The 20,584-nt window shown below is 37.2% G+C and overlaps 1 protein-coding gene across 3 annotated transcripts in view; it reads right to left on the bottom strand.

The window, feature by feature from the left end:
• Dtx4 (deltex E3 ubiquitin ligase 4) overlaps positions 1 to 20,584 on the bottom strand; it is an 852,074-nt gene that overhangs the window by 731,500 nt on the left and 99,990 nt on the right. The gene's annotated exons all lie outside the window — the stretch shown is intronic.

Below are 20,584 nucleotides of genomic sequence, written 5' to 3'. Positions count from 1 at the left end.
CCAATGATAAGTTTTTTGATAATTTTTCAACTTGGTAAAGGGGTAATTGTGGATATACTCACTGTCTTTGATAAATATGTTCCCTGTGTTTAACATCTTTCTGGACAGCTAGGGAAGAAAAGTTTTCTGGTGTAAACCTTGAATCTGAACTTCATTTGGTACAAGTACCTAATGGAGGTGTTTCCCAGTTCTAACCTGACAAAGATGTGATCAGTTTGAGGTGTGTGAGGCAGGAAACCAGGTGAAGCAGAGAATGTTCCTGATAAAAAATGATTCAGGTCATTGAAGAAGCCAGAAGGCTGACATTCAGGCCCCTGCTGTCTGCTCCTGTTGTCTGAGTTTGGATATCTGCTTTGCCATCCTGGTGGTCTGACTTTCCAGCCTGAACAAGGAGAACAACAAAAAGCTGTTTGAGTCCTTCCAAAAAGACAAAAGAAATTATGTGAATACATGTCCTTCCTTTAACACTTACCTTACCACTAACTAACCAAAAGTTGTGGATCAAGCTCTGTATTTCTACAAAGATCACGGTCTTATTTTTAAAGCAGAATTCTGAAAAAGAGATATAAAGTATTATCCCAATTATGAAGTAAAGGGGAATTTAGGCAAGCATATTTTTATCTCAACCAAGTTTCCTGAAACAAAGTTAAGTTTGTTTTGATTCAGTCTCTCTGGAAGCCTACACAACGGTCAGGGTTGACATTCCCTGTTTCTGTGGGTTGAAAATCTCCCTATTACCTTATAATACAAATGAACAAACAGAAGGCAATAAATGTCACAGTAAGTAAAATATTTAAGAATTTAACTTCTACTTCACACCCAAAATTAATGCAGATTTTTATGTTTGAGGTAATTCTATTGACTGTAGTTCAATAATCTGGGTAAAGAGAATGAAAGTGGTTTTCAGAATAAGGAATTTTGTGAGAAGTGAGAGGAGATGCATGGATGAGGTAAATATCTGAAAACCTTTTCTCATTTAAGTTCTACTGTAAAACCTGCACAGGTCTTGACAGAACACAGATTCTACATTCAAAGTCTTTACATTTAACCTAAACCCCAATTCTAGAAGAAGATGTGTTTCTTTTGGAAGCTTCAAACTACCTATTTTTCTTTCTGTGCACTTTTGCATTGAGTGCAATGGTTCTCCTTAGTGGATGCTTTTGGCCATGGTCTTAGTTGCTCTCACAGCAACTGAGACTGCAGCACTGGGATCCTGTTGAGAGTTAAGGTGGAAGGAGAAAAGCCAATTACAGGGAAATACTACAGATACTTACTCTCTGGTGTAATGATTGCTTGGCTGACTTCCCTAATGATTTCAGGCTACTTTGCCATGTGTATCAATTCTCCACTTTCCACAGGTCCTTTAATGATCTCAGGGTTGTTACTCTATAGACCCAAGAGCTATTTGTAGAATGGACATAGGAAATCTAGTCCTTAAATTCAATTTTTAGTTTGCAATCATGAGATCAGAAGTGTTAAATGATTTGTCCCTAGTGGCACAGCTGTCTAGTCACTTAGCTGGATAACAGTCGGTCATAGTTGCATATACTACCTTAATTTACATGGTGGAGCCCTGAAAAATCTTAATTTAGGGGCTGGTTTTGTGTGTCATCTTGACACAAGCTGGAGTTGTCACAGAGAACGGAGTCTCCTTTAAGGAAAAGCCTTGATAAGATCCAGCTGAAAGACATTTTCTCAATTAGTGATCAAGGGGGAGGACCCATTGTGGGCAGTGCCATCCCTGGGCTGGTAATCTTGGTGTTCTATAAGAAAGCAAGCTGAGGAAACCAGGGGAAGCAAGCCAGTAAGGAACATCCCTCCATGGCCTCTGCATCAGCTCCTGCTTCCTGACCTGCTTAAGTCCCAGTCCTGACTTCCTTTGGTGATGAACAGCAATGTGGAAGTGTAAGCTGAATAAACCCTTTCCTCCCCAACTTGCTTCTTGGTCACAGTTTGTGCAGTAATACAAACCCTGACTAAGACAGATGAATTAGTGGTTAAGAGCATTTTCACAGGATCCAAGTTCAATTCTCAGCAACTGAACAGCAACTCAGAATCCTGTGTAACTCCAATCCTAGAAGAGCTGACAATCTCTTCTGCTCTTTGCAGGTACTAGACACACAAATGGCCCATAAAAATACTTGCAGGCAAACAATCATAAACATAAAGATTAAAAAAAGATATTTTAAAAAATTAGTTTAGCTATTTCCCTTTCGGCCTTTGTGGGAGTAGTGGAGAGTTGATATTTCAAGTCCCTCAGAAAGGACTCTGGGAAAAAAGCTCACCTGCGTTATTTATCTTTCACAAGAATTCTGATTTCCTTAAACTCAAGAGAGTAGAAATTGTGGAAATATACAAGAGTTTCATTATAATCGAAGCTGTTCTACACACTCCAAAACCTCATCTGTGCTCAGAAATGAAAATTCTACATTTCCCCAAGTATTCATGTAATAAAGGCTTTCTGCAAAGCTTCTCGGCAACTATCAACAAGAAAGCTCTAGAGGTTCCACTCTGGACTCACATGCCTCTGGCATGGAGTCCCATTCCCAGCAGCATGGATACAGAAGGGAGAGCTCATGAGGAGGGTAGACAACATTATTGGAACAATTTTGTTGAGGAAAGTTAGAACTGGAGTCACAAATTCAGATTTCACTTTTCTTCTTAATCAACACTAAGGTATGAGGGTGTCCTGTGTCTACACTTCCCTGCACTCCAGCTTGAAGTCAAGGATATTAGCTCATATCTGTTCTGTGGTTGAAAGAGAAATAAGTGTGTATGGCCATTCCTTTTACCTGATGAGATTTTTAATATTTTTACTGTTATCATATAATAGATTAGTAAGATGTCTAAGTAAATTGCTACTTAGAGTAAGGTCCATTGATTTAAAATTTACTATATTTCTCTTCATTTACAAATCACAATAATTTCTGTTTTCTGAGATTTTGTTATGGTTTCCATCTTCACAGGTTCATGTGTCTAAACATCCTGTATCTAGATGATGGTGTTCTTTGGGGATACTGTGGAACCTTTGGGTTGAGACCTAGCTAGAGAAAGTGTGTCACTGGAGGGCAAGCTTTGAGGTTAATAGTCTGCCTCTCTTGGGATGTGTCACTCTCTGCCTTGTGACTGAATTAAACTCTTACATTATACTCTAGCCATGAGTTGTTCCAACTGCCCAACTGCTGTGCCTTTCCCATCATAATGGACTATTTTCCTTAAAATCATGAGCCAAAGCTAAATGTTTCCTCTCTTAAGCTGTCTCTAAATTCTATCACAATGACACCTAAAGTAATATAGATGAATCCACTGATTTTATTCATATAATTTGCTACTATATACTGAAGATAAAAAACATTTTACTTACTGCTATTGACCTGATCGCCAAGGCAGCAATGTTTCCCCTATATGAAACAGATACTGAAATTGTTACCCAATAGTCAGGTCATGCTACATAACTTTTCTAAATTGTATATTGAATAGTAATAAATTTCCCTCACTTAAGTTGTTCTGATATGAAACAAATCTTCTGAAGTAATTTTTTGTTTCATTGTTACTTTATTCTCAACTTTTGTACCTTTGCACATTGTTGAATTATTCTTTGAACTGAAATTTTCATGTTAACATTTTCCCAGAAGATTATTTTTTGAAAGCTTTATTCTCTGATTTGAACATGAGTACACTTTTACAAAGTCTTTCCCAGTGACTTTAATTCAATGTTTAGTTTTCCAAATCAGCCAATTTGCTGTTCTCTCCTTCAGTTACTGTAAAATTCCTGGAATTGCAGGTGCCCATCTCCCTCCTCATCAGCTGCTAATCTCCAGAAGTCATCTTTTATAATCCATACAGTCTATGAGACACTCAGAGACCTGCTGAAAAATCCCCTTTTTATCCTTAATTTTCTGTCTCAATGTGCAGGAAATAAAATGTTAGAGTACTTACAAAAAAACAGAGTGTTAAAATATATTACACTGTTTTACCAATTTGGAATATAAAATCAGCATTCTGTACTGAGTTGGGAATACAGTCATGAATGGTTCTAGCAATCACCAACCCATCTTCCTTTAACACAACAAAGAAAACGTTACTTCTTACAATGTGAGATCATTTCCTTCAAATCCCAGAATCATTCTACTTCCAGGCCAGGTACAAAGTGCTGGAAGAAGGCTGGAGTCAAAGACAACATTGGGTGATAGAAGTATGGGACTGGAGAGACATCTCATATGTTAAGAGCATTGACAGCTCTAGTAGAAGACCCAAGTTTAATTTCCAGCCACCTGTAATTACAGCTTCAGAGAGAATCTAACCTTCCTTTTCTGACCACACAGGCACCTGTGTGTGTGTGTGTGTGCGTGCGTGTGTGTGTGTGTGTGTGTGTGTGTGTGTGTAGATACCCCCTCCCCCCCACATACATACATGTAAATGAAAAGAAATCTTAAAAATAAAGAACTATCAGCTACAGACAAATTTCCTTGATGCAGCATATAAAGTACATTTATTTCTTTGAAAATCACCTGGTTTATTAAATTCATACACAAAAACTTGCATGCTAGGCACTGTATCTGGTAGATGATTTGAAGATGAGACGTATGTGAATTTTCTTCCTTTACAGAACATATTCTTAAAATCAGTGATGAGGTGACTGGAATGAATGGGAAGGCTTGGAGAATTGCTATGGAGATTCATCATATTGTAATATAAAGTCAAGAATAGCTAAACAGATGGTGGCAATGGTATATTGAATTTTAAGAAATTTGAATTTTAATTCCTTGATTTAAAGGAATAATGCAAAAAACTTGCCTTTTTAACTTTTCAGTTTGTTAAAATTAATTCCAATCAAAATTTCAAATGAACTTTGTATATTACTTTACATGTCATTGTGACAGAATTTAGAAATAAATTAAGAGAGGAAACATTTAGCTTTGGCTCATGATTTAAGGAAAATAGTCCATCATGATGGGAAAGGCACCGCAGTTGGGCAGTTGGAACAACTCATGGTTAGAGTAGTAAGAGTAGAATGTAGTCAAGAGGCAGAGAGTGACACATGCCAAGAGAGGCAGGCTATTAACCCCAAAGCTTGCCCTCCAGTGACACACTTTCTCTAGCTAGGTCCTAACCCAAAGGTTCTACAATGTCCCCAAAGAACACCATCATCTGGATACAAGATGTTTAAACACATAAACCTGTGAAGATGGAAACCATAACAAAATCTCAGAAAACAGAAATTATTGTGAGTTTTAAATGAAGATGAATATAGTGAACTTAGAATCAGTAGATTGAGTTACAAAAGAAAGTAAGTTGAGACTGTACTGGCTTTAAGTATTGTTAGTAGACAACCTAAACAAAGTTATATGACAAAGAAGAAGTCTGCAAGACTAAACAAAGTCTACAACCTAAACAAAGTTATATGACAAAGAAGAATAATGCAAGAATTCATTGATGAAGGGTTACTGCCTCTGTATACATGTGTGTATATAAATGTATGTATGTATCAGTGACTGCACATGTATACATGCATGTGTGTGCATACATGTGTGTGCATGCATCTGTGCATGTGTGCGTGTGTGCGTGTGTGTGTGTGTGTGTGTGTGTGTGTGTGTGTGTGTGTTGCTGGGAACTGAACCAGGATGATGCATATACCAAACAGATGATCCCCTCCTGAGCCACATTGTCAATCCTAGATTAACATTTGATGGAAGTTCCATCCATTTGCTTATGAAATAACTAGATAATTACAAACTTCCTGTAAAAATTATGAAAGAGAAAATGGATAGGCTTGAAATCAAAGTGATCAAGTAAGTTCAAGTCACAAGAACTAAAAATGGCACATTTTGCCTTCAGGATTATCAATAACTTAAAGCAATTTAAATATTGAGTAGAGGCTAATTGTTCTGGAAGACACATAAACATATTTCTTAATACAAGATAACCTTAACATCATAAAACACTTTTTTCATTTTAAATGTTAAAAACATGAAATTAACTGTTATGATTAGGTAGTTTTATTAGGTTCACAGTCAGTGTTTTCAGATAATTTGCTTTTTCCTACATCAAAGTGACTGCAGTATTTGAGTAATTTTTAGGTCAGGAAAAGCCAGAAAACTGGAAATAGAAAATATTTCCTTCCCCATCATGGAGAATATTTGTCTGTATTCTGAGATAATAATGCCTCTTTCTGGGGGGAAAATGAAAAGACATTCTATCAGATCCAGGCATTTCTTCTAGGTCTTCAATCCTACGCAGTGACACAGACCCACACTGTGTGCACATGACCCTCCTGTGGGCCACCACCAGATTGACTTCATGGAACCTGAGAGACTGAACTCACGAATCTCTTCAAGTTCGTTTTAGCTCATTGCATTCTTATTAGTCAAATCTGTTGGTTTTCAACAAACCAATGTGATAGCTCCCACTACACAGATGCTTAGAACCTGCCTCAGTGTTGGGCATAAGATAAACATTAACTTGTTAGAAGGAGAAGCATGTATAAATTCACCATATGGCCTCAACAGTGAATACTAATGATATAACAGATCTACTTGTTGGTAATATATAATGTGTCTGGACCCTTTATGAGCTGACAGGCACTGTTGTGTGTGCTTATTCTGTCCCTACAATCCCCAGAGAGACATGTTATTATTAGGCACTCATTTTTATACTAAAATAAGAGGCAAAAGGGCATAGATAACTATGCCAATGTTTTATAACCATGACTAATACAGACAAAGATCCAACTTGGACATCCACTTACCACAACTTGGACATTCCAAGTCTATTCATATTCTTTAGCTCAAGTGTGAGGCAAAAAGGACTCACCAAGTGTCAAGCTGAATAAACCCAAATAGAGATCCTCACCACCACAAAATGGATAATGCCTCCAGATGGTCTGAATCAGTAAAGTCGGTGTGTTAGTTTGCAAGTCTGTTCCATTACTCATGGATTATTCAGAAGATTCAGAAGCTCTTGAGAAGTCCAAATCAGCAGGCACTCATTTGGCTCACTGATTGCTGGGGTGGGGACAGGCCATGCAGCTGTTAGTGTCCTTTTACTACACATATATAAATAGAACAACAGTAGAGCACACACAACAAGGAAAATCAGGGTGTGATAAAGATGCTAGGAAATCACTGAGTCACCTGGGGTATGAAGAGGATCAGAATTTACCAGCCAAGAAGGGAGGGGAAGAGAGCAGATTAAAGGACCACTTCTTAGAAAGAGGGTACAGAATCAGAGCTGATAAGATGATCAGAACCAAAGACAGCTCAGCAGGTGCCCAAGGGCTGAGGTTAGGAGTCAAGGAAAGATACTGCCCTAAGAGCTATGTGAAAAAATCTCTGTGTCCTGAAGGGCACTGTACAATATGGAGATAAATGATGGGACTCACCCCAATAGCCTTTCAGAACACCATAATCCCCAGACTTAACAATACTTCCCAGAATCAAATGACAGAGGAGATGCTACCAGAGTGGCAGTACACAGCTGGAATCCCAGAATTTGTGATACTGAGTCAGGAGGGTTTCCATGAGTGTGAAACTAGTCTGGGCTACTATAGGGTGTCGAGCAACCCTGGGATACATAATAAGACCCTGTCTCAATAAAAACCAAAGTCTCAAACAAAAAATCTTCATGAAGTTAGATAACCAAGACTAGGGAGCCATAAAATCTTGAGTTAATAACTTTACCCTTAGATCTTAACAAGTCATAATGACTGTGTAAAATTTCCACCATGAGGTGGAATGGAGATTCCAAACATAAGTAAATGATCTGCACTTTTCACTCTTCAGTATATTATTTTAAAATGTGTTATATTACCTTAACTTGACAAGAATGAGCTACAACCCAATGACTGATTTGTAACAACAATAAATTCTGAGTTTTCAGCATATCCACAGACTGTGATTAAAACAGATGAAATGGGAATAAGAATGGCCATTCTTTCTAGGATTGTGAACTGTCTGGCTTGAGCTATTTGAAATCATTGGCTGAACTTGGAGTAGCCATCACACGGAAGGAAGACAAAGAATAGAGGGGAGAAAGGACAATAAAGGGAGACACTTGTTCAGTGAAGAGAGGACTTCACACACCTAACATCTTGGCATACTGAGAACCAGGAATGATCTAGACTCATATGGGATGACATTTTAGTGAAAGTACTCTGCACCAGTATCCTAAGATGAATGCCAGTCTAGTGACCAGCTTTACTGTTGCTACAGCTACAATATGTTTTAATGATTCTCTTTTCCACACAGCTGTCAAAGAGTTAACCAAAATATCCAGAAATTTTCAACATTCCAGGAATTTGTTCCTTGATTGATCTGTTTAGAAACTTCAGTAGTCTCTGTGACAGAGGATTAATAAAGCAATGATAGACTATATTTTCAACCAAGGACTAGAAGTCCACAACATTCAGGGCTGCAGTTATGGCTCATCTAGTAGAGTGATTGCTTACCATGCACAAAGTCCTGGGTTCAATTCCCAGCATCACGTAAATTATGTATGTTTGTAATCTCAGCACTTGGGATATTGAGGCAGAAAGATTAGAAGTCCAAGTTCATATCCAGCTACATATCAAGACTGGGCTATGAGATGCTTGCTGTCTTAAGAAGTAAGTACTATTTAGTAGGCACTTTTTAATGGGCTCAGAGATAGTGTCCTAGTTAGAATTGTACTGCTGTGAACAAACACCATGACAAAGGCAATTCTTATTTTCTCTTTTCATTTTTTGATAGATATATTTTTATTTACATTTCAAATGTTGTCCACATTCCTGGTTTCCCCTAGAAAATCTGCTAATCCATCCTCCCTCCCCATGTTCACGATCCACCCACTCCCACTTCCCTGTTCTGGTATTCCCCTACACTGCAGCATTTAACCTTCTCAGGTCCAATTGCCTCCCCTCCCTTTGATGTCCAACAAGGCCATTGTCTGTTGAATATGCATCTGGAACCATGGGGCCTTCCAAGTGTACTCTTTGGTTACTGGTTTAGTCCCTGGGAGCTCTGGGAGTACTGGGTGGCTCATATTGTTGTTCTTCCTATGGCCCCACAAACCCCTTCAGCTCCTTGGGACCTTTCTCTAGCTCCTCCATTGGGGACCCTGCACTTCATTCAAGGGCTCGCTGAGACTGTCCCCTTCTGTATTTGTCATGCACTGGCATAGCCTCCCAAGTGACAGCTGTATCAGGCTCTAGTCAGCAAACACTTGTTGGCATCCAGAATAGTGTCTGGGTTTTGTAAGTGTATATGGGATGGAGCCCTAGGTGGGGCAGTCTCTGGATAGTTTTTCCCTCAGTCTCTGCTCTACATTTTGTTTCTGTATCTCCTCTTATGGGTATTTTGTAACCCCTTCTAAAAAGGACCAGAGTTTACATACTTTGTTCTTCCTTCTTCTTGAGCTTTATTTGGTTTGTGAATTGTGTCTTGGGTATTCCAAGCTTCTGGGCTAATATCTACTTATCAGTGAGTACATACAATGTGTGTTCTTTTGTGATTGGGTTACCTCACTCAGGATGATATTTTCTAGTTCCATTCATTTGTCTAAGAATTGCATTAATTCATTGTTTTTAATAGCTGAGTAGTCCTCCATTGTGTAAATATACCACATTTTCTGTATCCTTTCCTCTGTTGAGGGACATCTGGATTCTTTCCAGCTTCTGGCTATTATAAATAAGTCTGCTATGAACATAGTGGAGCATGTATCCTTATTACATGCTGGAGAATCCTCTGAGTATATGCCCAGGAATGGTATAACAGGGTTCTCTGGTAGTATTGTGCCCAATTTTCTCAGGAACTGCCAAACTGACTTCCAGAGTGGTTGTACCAGCTTGCAATCCCACCAGCACCGGAGGAGTGTTCCTCTTTCTCCACATCCTCGCCAGCACCTGCTGTCTCCTGAGTTTTTGATCTTAGCCATTCTGACAGGTATGAGGTGAAATATCAGAGTTATTTTGATTTGCATTTTCCTGATGATTAAGGATGTTGAACATTTCTTTAGGTGCTTTTTAGCCATTTGATATTCCTTAGTTGAAAATTCTGTGTTTAGCTCTGTACCCCATTTTTAATAGGGCTATTTGCTTCTCTGGAGTCCAACTTCTTGAATTATTTGTATATATTGGATATTAGCCCTCTGTTGGATGTAGGGTTGGTGAAGATTTTTTCCCACTTTGTTGGTTGCCATTTTGTCCTATTGACAGTGTCTTTTGCCTTGCAGAAATTTTGTAATTTTATGAGGTCCCATTTGTCAATTTTTGATCTTAGAGCATAAGCTATAGGGCTCTGTTCAGAAAAATTTCCCCTGTGCTCATATGCTCAAGGGTCTTCCCCACTTTCTTTTCTATTAGTTTCAGTGTGTCTAGTTTTATGTGGAGGTTCTTGATCCACTTGGACGAGTTTTGTACAAGGAAATAAGAATGGATCAATTTGTATTCTTCTACATGCTAACTGCTAGTTGAACCAACACCATTTATTGAAAAGGCTATCTTTTTTCCCACTGTATGGTTTTGGCAAATTTGTCAAAGATCAAGTGGCCAGAGGTGTGTGGGTTTATTTCTGGGTCTTCAATTCTATTCCATTGATCTGCCTGCCTGTCACTGAACCAATACCATGTAATTTTTAACACTATTGTTCTGTAGTACTGCTTGAGGTCCAGGATACTGATTCTCCCAGAAGTTCTTTTACTGTTGAGGATAGTTTTAGCTATCCTGTTTTTTTGTTGTTGTTTTGTTTTGGGTTTTTGTTGTTGTTGTTGTTGTTATTCCAGACGAATTTGAGAATTGCTCTTTCTAACTATATGAAGAATTGAGTTTGAATTTTGATGGGGATTGCATTGAATCTGTATATTGCTTTTGGCAAGATGACCATTTTTACTATACTAATCCTGCCAATACATGAGCATGGGAGATCTTCCCATATTCTGAGGTCTTTGATTTCTTTCTTCAGAGACTTGAAATTCTTGTCATTCGGATCTTTCACTTGTTTGGTTAGAGTCAAACCAATATACCTTATATTTTTTGTGACTATTGTGAAGGGTGTCATTTCCCTAATTTCTTTCTCAATTTGTTTATCCTTCGAGTATAGGAAGGCTATTGATTTGTTTGAGTTAATTTTGGTCACTTTGCTGAAGTTGTTTATTAGCTGTAACAATTCTCTGGTGGAGTGTTTTTGGTTGCTTAAATATACTATCATATCATCTCCAAATAGTGATAGTTTGACTTTGTCCATTCCAATTTGTATCCCTTTGACCTCCTTTTGTCGTCTAATTGCTCTAGCTAGAATTTCCAGTACTATACTGAATAGATATGGAGAGAGAAAAGCAATATACAGCAAAACAGTACCCAGCATCAAACTAAATGGAGAGAAACAAAGCAATCCCACTCTAATCAGGGACTAGAGAAGACGTAGGCAATTCTTATAAGGACAACGTTTACATGAGGCTGTCTTCAGAGGTTCAGTGTATTATCACCAAGGCAGGCACATGTGAGCATTAAGGCAGGTATGGTGTAGGAGGAGCTGAGATTTCTATGTCTTCATCTACAGACTGCTAGGATAATACTGGCCTTCAGGAAGCTAGGATGAGGTTCTTGAAGTCCATACCCACAGTGACACACCTACCCCAACAAGGCCACACTTACTCCAACAGGGTCACACCCCGGGCTGAGCATATAAAAAGCATCACATTTCATTCTGTGGCCCCCATAGGTTTTTTCAAACATATGAGTCTATGGGGGCCATACCTAAACATATCATAATGCAAAATACATTTAGTTCAACTTCAAAAGTCCCCAAAGTATATAGCAGTCTCAACAATGTCTCTTCTGAGATTCATCCAGTCACTTAATTGTACTTCCCAAAGCAAAACAGGAAAACAACTGTGCAAACTCCAAACTCTGTGTCTCAATGCCTGATGTCAAAGCAGTCTTCAGATCTCAACTCTCTTTTCATCTTTGTTGACTGTAACAAACTTCTTTCTCCTGGGTTGGTTTCACTCCCTGTTAGTAGCTTTCCTCAGCAGATAGCCCATGACTCTTGCATCTCAAACATCTTGTGGTCTCCAAGGCAACTTCAATGTTACAGCTTCTTGTTCTGATGTCTGGAATCCACACACATGATCTTCTGGGCTCTTCCAAAGGTCTGGCTTCACTTCTTCAACTTTGCCCTCTGTAGTACTCTAAGCTTAGTTTGATCTACTTCACTGCTGCTACTGTTCTTTGTGATCATCCCATGGTACTGGGATCTCCAATACATTGGGGTCTTCCACTGCAACTAGGCTTAGCTAATAGCCTCTCATAGGTTCTCTTCATTGTGTCAAGCCTCAACTCCTTTGCATGACCCCTTTAGTCTTGGGACATCAACTGCAACTGAGGTTGCACCATCACCAATGGCCTTTAATGGCCTCTCACAGTGTCAAGCCTCAGCTGATCTTCATGACCCCTTCATGCCTTCAAAACCAGCACTCCCTAGGTAACTCTTACACATTACCAAGTCCAGCAGCAGCATGCAGTACAACCTTGGCTATCTCTGGAAGACAGCTTCTTTGTGCTCTCAGAAAACACTTCCCAGAAGATTTCACTTCAGCAATGCTGGTCTCTTCTTAATCACCTTTAACTTCTTATCTCTAGCTAGCCATCATCAATTGTCCCAGTAGTCCCTTCTATTCTTGACTCTAAAGCTACAGCCACATGGGTAAAGCTGCTGAGTTCTGCTGCTTTCTGGGGCTGAAAATGCCCACTCTTGCTCAACTTTATTAATGCTGGGATTAAAGGTGTGTACTACCACACCTGGACTTAAGCTTTTCTTCATCTAGAACTCTGTTCCAAACTGGCCTTGACCTCATTTTTGTTTACCAAGGCAACTCTTATAAGGATAACATTTAATTGGTGCTGGCTTACAGGTTCAGAGGTTCATTCCATTATCATTAAAGCAGGAACATTGCAGAATCCAGGCAGGCATGGTGTAGGAGGAGCTGAGAGTTCTACATGTTCATCTGAAGGCTGTTAGCAGAATACTGGTTTCCAGGTAGAGATGATGAGGTTCTTAAAGCCCATACACCCATAGAAACACACCTATTCCAAAAAGTCTACACCTTCTAATAGTGTCACTCCCTGGGCTGAGGGTTTCAAACCATCACAGATAGATAACATATAGGTGATAGATAGATAGATAGATAGATAGATAGATAGATAGATAGATATTAACTGTGTAGTTACCCTTCTTGGGAACACGATAGTTCAGTAGAAATATAATGTAGAAAAAAGTAAATTTAGTACAATATGAATAAAGGCAAAATTTAAAATATATGCAACTTATACAACACCCTTGAACCTTGCCTATTGCAGGCGAAGTAGAAACAGACAACATTAAATCCAAATTGTCTGGTGATCCTCATATATAATATATGGGAAAGTAGTAGCAAATTACAAACAAAGCTACAATTTACAGTTACAAAAAAGTTACATTAGCCATGATCTTCACTGATTAAGAATTAATTAATTTAATGCAATATGTGCTATTTTTGAATTTTTATTTGCTAAATCTAGTGTTAAAAGAAAAAATATTGGAGTTTTCTGGATCTAGTCACTGTTGTTTAACAGCAATGAGAATGTAGGTAAGGTAATAACACCCAATACCTTAGCTTCCTCATCTACAACTTGCAGGAAATGGTGTTTGTAGAACTGTGTAAAATTAAAAAGCATTGTACTTTAGAATAAATAACAAGTACAAAGAAAAATAAACTCTTTATACAATAAATTAAGGTATAGATTGAGTAATTAAAAATGGAAGCTAAGAAAAAGAGATAAGTAATTGCCTGACCACTTAAACAGCGAAGAATCATGTATAAAGTAAATGAAAGAAATTACAGTAATTTAAATTTATGTGAAAATAAAAATGTCTTAGTATTTTGAAACTTTAATATTAAGTATAAATAAAAAAATGTGGAAACTCAGATTTGTAATAATGGCTCAAGTATTTATTTATTGAAATATCTGCACATTCAGTTCAGGATTAGTTTAGGCCAGTAGAAAAAATAATTTAACTGAAGTGAATTAAGGGTAGAATATTATAAGTCATGAACATTAATATTTATAATGATACCCGTGAATGAGTTAAGTATATCTGATAATATTCTGAATGAAATACATGCAATGCATCATCCCATAGGCAACAAAAAAGCCACTCTATAAGAATTTGGAGATCTATGAAGTACATCCTTATTCTAGTGACCTCTAGTTCTTAAAACACTTTTCTGAACGAAGAATCCACATGTAGAAGTAAAATCACTAGGGGAAAACTCTCCTTTCCCATTATCATTACACTGGAGAACAATTACCTGGACTGTTAATTAGTGATATTTTTTTACACACTGGGTCTAAGGAGGTATTTAAGTGAACCTCAAGTGAAAGCAATTCTCTTATCATGGATGGATGGCCAGAAGCTTGCTGGCCAGAGACGAGTTTGGAGTAGACAGCCTCCTGTAGGAATGCTCTTTCAGAGGAGAAAAGAAAGTATGCTATGACCTTCACCAGGATCTAGAGCAGAGCCCAGATCAGGAGGTGAGAAGTGGATGCTGTGATGTTTTCCACACAGTGGAGCAAGTAGCTGCCTACAGCCCACCTTCCTCAGAAACATCTGAGTGAGAGCTGTAGCCAGTAGGAGTAAGGACAGTGCAGGTCTGCCTGAGCAGCCCAGGGATTCTAGTGCTCGTGACTTTACCCTGTTTTAGGGTCATTAATTTTTCATAGCCTCTATGCCTGCCAGTGGTTATGTATTCTAAACTGCTCTCCTGCTCCCCTGACTGAGATATGCTCAGAGATTGGATCTTTTCTACTAAGAATGATGTATCCCATCACTAGAGAAGCAAAATATGTAGTTAGTTAAGTAAATGTGGAATTATGACTCTCTTTTCTTTGTTCAGTATTATTTTTAAAAAAATCTGTGTTAATTAAGAACTTCACTGATTAAGAATTAATTAATTTAATGCAATAAATGTACTATTTTGGAATTTTTATTTGCTAAATCTAGTGTTAACAGAAAGAATATTGGAATTTTCTGCATCTAACCACTGTTGTTTAACACCTATGAGAATGTAAGTAATAACTTAAACACCCAATGTCTCAGCTTCTTCATCTACAACTTACAGGAAATTGTGTTCATAGAACTGTGTAAAAACAGTTCAGATACTATATACAAATTTCTGGGAATTATACTCATTACAAAATAAGGACCCAATATATGACTTGCTAAATGAGTAAAAGATAAATTCTACCTCAGAAAGATGTTTTGATTCAATCCCACTGACATAAACCTATGATGTCAGATATTCAGGAACTGGAGAAAGGAATATCTCAAGTTGAAAGCCAACCTGGTCAACTTAGTGAGATACTCTGTGAATATAAAAAGTCAAAACAAAAATTCTAGACATGGATTTCACTGTTAAGCATTTACCTAGTTTGTGCAAGTACAGAAAAAATAAGAGAATGCTTGACGTTTTAGTTACCTATGTTATTTTTTCCCTTATAAGATAATTTCTTATTATTTACCACCAGGACTATAGTTCTGTATGCTTCCAACATCATAGAGCCCAGAGTGTGTCAGCTGCGATAGGAAACAAATGATGTAAGATACGACTTCCATGCCAGGCTTGCTGGAATCTGAGGAAGGGAGAGCTCTGTGAGTTGAAAGCCAACCTGGGCTACACAGTGACACCTTGTTCTCTTACCCTACTTCCCCTCATTCTATTTGTTCTTACATTTTTGAAGTCCTGTATCTTTATCCTTGTAGGGAGGCACAGATATTCCTTTATACCTTAATTTCTCTCTCACCATTACTCTCTAAGCGATTACCATTCCTAGAAAACCTAACACTTAGTGAGCAGCCACTGATGCCAGACACTTGTTTTCCTTTGTTCCAGCCAATCCTCTCCATCATCTCCAATTTCTAACTAAATGGAAAGAAAAATTGATGAGAGGGATTGCACTTTGATGACATTTATCTCCACTTTAAGACAAAATGTTGAATTGAGAAAACTCATACATAAATTGTAAAAAAATAATCAAGAAACAGACATACTTTAAGTGATTATGTATATAGAACACATACATAAATTTAGAGGCACATAAAGTTAACCACCACATAACAGGATAGTCAGCAAACAACTAACTGAATGTATAAGGGTGACCCTCATAATATTATAATGAGATTTAAGAAATCCTAGGTTTTAATGCCATGAGTCATGGGAACACTGTAAGTAGGCATATTATATTGCCTATGTCTGTAATATAATAAACAGCCTACTGGCCCAGCAGTGTAACCAATGCTGATGTGTAGCATCAACTACACAATAATGAATAGTTATGCTGCTGGTTTTTGTATTGTGCTATGCTGTGTGCTATATGCTATGTGATGTGCTGTGTTGTATCTTTTTATTTTAGCATTACTTTTCTTATGGAGAGCAGTTTACAGTGAATAGTATGTGCCACCCAAGTAGCAGCTTCATATATCTCGACTTTAACATTGCATTGTCTTCTTTAGGGCTTGACTTAATCTTGTGCTGTTTTAGTCACATGGCTCCACATAAGATAGAGTCTAGCTGTGTAGTCACCCATGCCATTGGGGTCTGGGTGAATAACACTATAGTGTTCACAGCATTAAGACACCACTGAATGGTACACATCAAAGAAGTTATGCATAGCTCAGCAATGCACAATGGCATTTATGTATGTGTATACTAATGCATTACAGCATTTATCCTAGCTCTCCAAAATGTATTTTAAAACCTAAATAAAAAATGAAATTACCTGGCAATTAAAATCAGTCTAAATTAGGTACCAAATTTATAATTTACTTGATTTGTTCTTCACAAATCGACTATTTTCTTGATTGGCATGTGTATTTGCAAGTGTATGCAGATGTACCTGTATGTGAAGGCCACAGGATAGCTTTATATATCATTCCTTGGGGACTGTCCATGATAACTTTTTGCGAGTGTCTCAAGTTGGCCCAGTGCTCACTTAGTTGAGGCTCAATCTGCGTGTGCTGCAGAAATGCATTGGTGGACATCAAAGAACCTCATTCCCTGGCATGCATTTGGAGGATCCCTTTCCTTACTGATTCTTTCATCATCCATTCAAATTAATTTTACCAATAAGACATCAGATCAGAAAGTATTGCAATGTCAATAGTTTCATGAGCACACAATACTGAATCTTGCTCTTTGGGAGTCTTAGCTCATGCCTAGAAGTATGTAGAGGAAAATCTCAGCTATCCCAGTAGTAGCAGTGTGAGTTCCAAAACATGAGTGATATTCTGTCAATGGTACCCAGTTCCATCTGACAGACTGTGTAGTCATCTCAGTAGATTATGGGCATAAAAACATGTGAATGCAGCCAGCTTCTGAGCTATGTAGCTGACCAGGAGGACCATGAGAAACGAAAACTCATTTATTTATTTATTGTGTATGTATACATATATGCGTGAATGCATGTGTCTCAGGGCATGTGTGAAGTTCAGAGGACAATGTGCAGGAGTCAGCTCTCTCTTCCCACAATGTGTGTTCTAGGGATCAAACTCAGGTCTTGAGGTTTGGCAGCAGACACTTTCACTGCCTGAGCCAGCTCACCAATCTCTCTCATTGATACATTGAGTCATTGTTTTAACATAGAATTATAGAACAGATATAATATGTGTTATACTAGATTTTTTTCTTAGGTTTTGTTTTTCAAGACAGGATTTCTCTGTATAGTACTGGCTGTCCTGTAACTCACTCTGAAGACTAGGGTGGTCTTAAGATGACCCACCTGCCTCTGCCCCACAAGTGCTGGAATTAAAGGTATATACCACTACCTCCAGGCTTGAAATATTTTTTTTTAAATTCTTACCTGAAATTATATCAATAGCCTAATGTATAATAAAATAGCTCATAAAATTTAAATATGAATAGTGAGATTTTGAGTATATTAGAAAATGACCCATGTGCAATGAATTCAGAAAGAACTCTAAATTCATAGTAAAAAAAAAAACAAAAACTTCCAAATGAATGAGGAAATAAGCTTTAGTTCATATATTGAGCCTTTCCTTATTCATATTAAATCATCTATTTCTTCACCTTCTTCCCTCAAAACATATTAAAAAGTAATAATGGATTGTTCCTAAGAGCTTATTTAATCTTCCTTCTGCTGTTTACCAAATGGTAGTCTTATTTGGTGCTTTTGCATATGTTAGAGTTCAACAAACATTATATTATGTCCACAACAGGAAACATTTTCTGTGATTCCTACATCAAGATTTAATTTGGGTTTTAATATTAAAGAGAAACAAAATAAACTAATTCATAAGATATAAAATTTTATTCAGAAGATTATGACATTTTATTAAATTAAGAGAGAAAGGTTGCAAACAAAAACAATCAGGGACTGGATCTTTGTCCTTTCACTGTTAGGTCCCTTAATGTCTTAGACTGATCCCTTGGGCTGTAATCCTATGAATAATTTATTATTGTTGCTTATTACTTCTTCAGAAGTATATGAATGATATTTATCCATTAAATAACCAGCTGTATACATTTATTTCAAACTCCTAAAAGTTACATAATTTTTATTGTTAACAACTCTGGGAACATTTTGTCTGCAATGAATTTCCACAGTAAAAGAAAACTTAGAATGTTAAATCTGAGTATTTTAAGAAGAGAAGATGTATTGTTAGTTTTTATTTACGTGCATGTGTCTGTGAGTTTATGTGAATGTTTATGCAGATATACACAAAGGACAGAAGAGGATGTCATATCTCCTGGGGCTGGAGTTACTGGCAGTTGGGAGCTACCTGCTGTGGGTTAGGAACCAAAGTTGGATCCTCTACAAGAGCATCAAGCCTTCCTAACTGCTGAGCCATTGAGCTATCTCCAGTTCCCTAAATCTGACCTCAGTGTGCTCTGTTTATATTGCAGATAATGGCATTCCTCTGATACTACATGTGATTAAATTGCTATCATGCTACTGGGCCATTTGATCCATCTCACTGACTTGCAGTAGAATGAAGGAAACACATCCTGCATTCCAGAATGCAAATTTCATCATGAATAGACAACAGGAAATTAAGTAAAAGTAGCTGCAAGAATTAGTGGTCTTTTTCTAATTAAGGAGTCGTTCTTATTACCAAAGCTGTATTACCAGCAGCATTGCCATCTAAATATTTTTATTTCATTTTCTCTTCCTCATCAGTAAACTAGAAGAGATACAGCATTCATCTGAGAGATTAAAATTGTGTTTATGCATTCATTAAAAAGATCTGTTCACTTAAACATATGGAAGATAGAAAAATCTTCACTGAATGCATCTTTAAGTAATTTAAAAATAATATTCAATTTTCAGGGTCTCTAGGGAATACATGTCCTGAGAATAGACTTTAGAAAACATATCACAGAAATGCCAAAGTAATTAGTATTTCCAATAAGTCACTTACCTAATTTCTTGAAGAAAAATTCTTTAATAATTCCCTTGAAATATTTCTGTCCTTAATGAAGATGTCTTAACCATAGGCTTCCCAGCAGAAACATAGCCTAGACCTTGGTGTGTCTTTATTATATACATCAATGGTCACAGGTCAGTGTTATTTCCTTTTTGCAGGTTGCTAATTAATTCTCTTCTTTGGTTGCTAAAATTGCATTACTATTGCTCTAGAGAACCAGACCACAGCCCTTTTTGTGTGATTTCCCACTACAATTATTGTTTTCATACTTGAAACATCCCTTTGATGTGTAGAGAAGAGCTGGAATGATTCACATTTTGAAAATGGAGAAACCAAAGCCCCAGAGGTTTCAAAGTGATGCAGAGACAGACCTTGGAGCCCAGAGTAGGTGTCACTAGACTCATGTCTTCTCAAGTGTAGCAGCAATGAATATTTATTAAGAGTTAGTGTTACCTCTTTTGTGCCTTTAGTTATCAACTGAGATAAAAGAATTTTTATGTATCGTTTCTCCTAGACTAATGAAAAATGAAATTCAGGGTGAATCCTAATTTTATTTCCTTTGATGCACTCATTACACAGTTCTTCTGAAGACATGGACATGGGAACCATCAAAGTGATCTCTGAAAAATGAAGGGATGTTTGCTAGTCATTACAATGCTCTATGACTTACCTAAAAAATATTATCATAAATAATTATAAAACATCCTTGGACTGAACAGGTGGCATATGAAATAAGATTAAAAATTGAGCAAAATGTGAATTCTGTAACTGATCTTATTATAAAGTTGATTTTAATTTTTAGGCAAATAATTTAATTCATTGTAGTGGATGAGTGTCAATCAATTTAGAAAAAAAAACAAAATAAGACCAGATTTATAGTTTTAAAATGTGCTAATTTTTTCCAAAAAAAAAAAGCAAATATAAAAACTAAACTAAGTGAAAATGTAGAGAATGGTCTCATTGAATTATATAATTAAATATTTTGTTCAGTTTAACACAAAAGTAGGACCGTAATTATCTAGTGAAGTTGCACAGATAGAAATAAAATGATGGATACATTAAAACTCCCATCACACTTAATATTGACAATGAATGATAAACTTGGAAAATAATTTCCAAGATTAGGGAAA

The sequence above is a fragment of the Apodemus sylvaticus genome, chromosome 1, assembly GCF_947179515.1.
Source record: "Apodemus sylvaticus chromosome 1, mApoSyl1.1, whole genome shotgun sequence".
Classification (NCBI taxonomy): Eukaryota; Metazoa; Chordata; class Mammalia; order Rodentia; family Muridae; genus Apodemus; species Apodemus sylvaticus.
The sequence above is the reverse complement of the archived record's forward strand: the minus strand, read 5'-3'. Positions and strand labels throughout refer to the sequence as shown.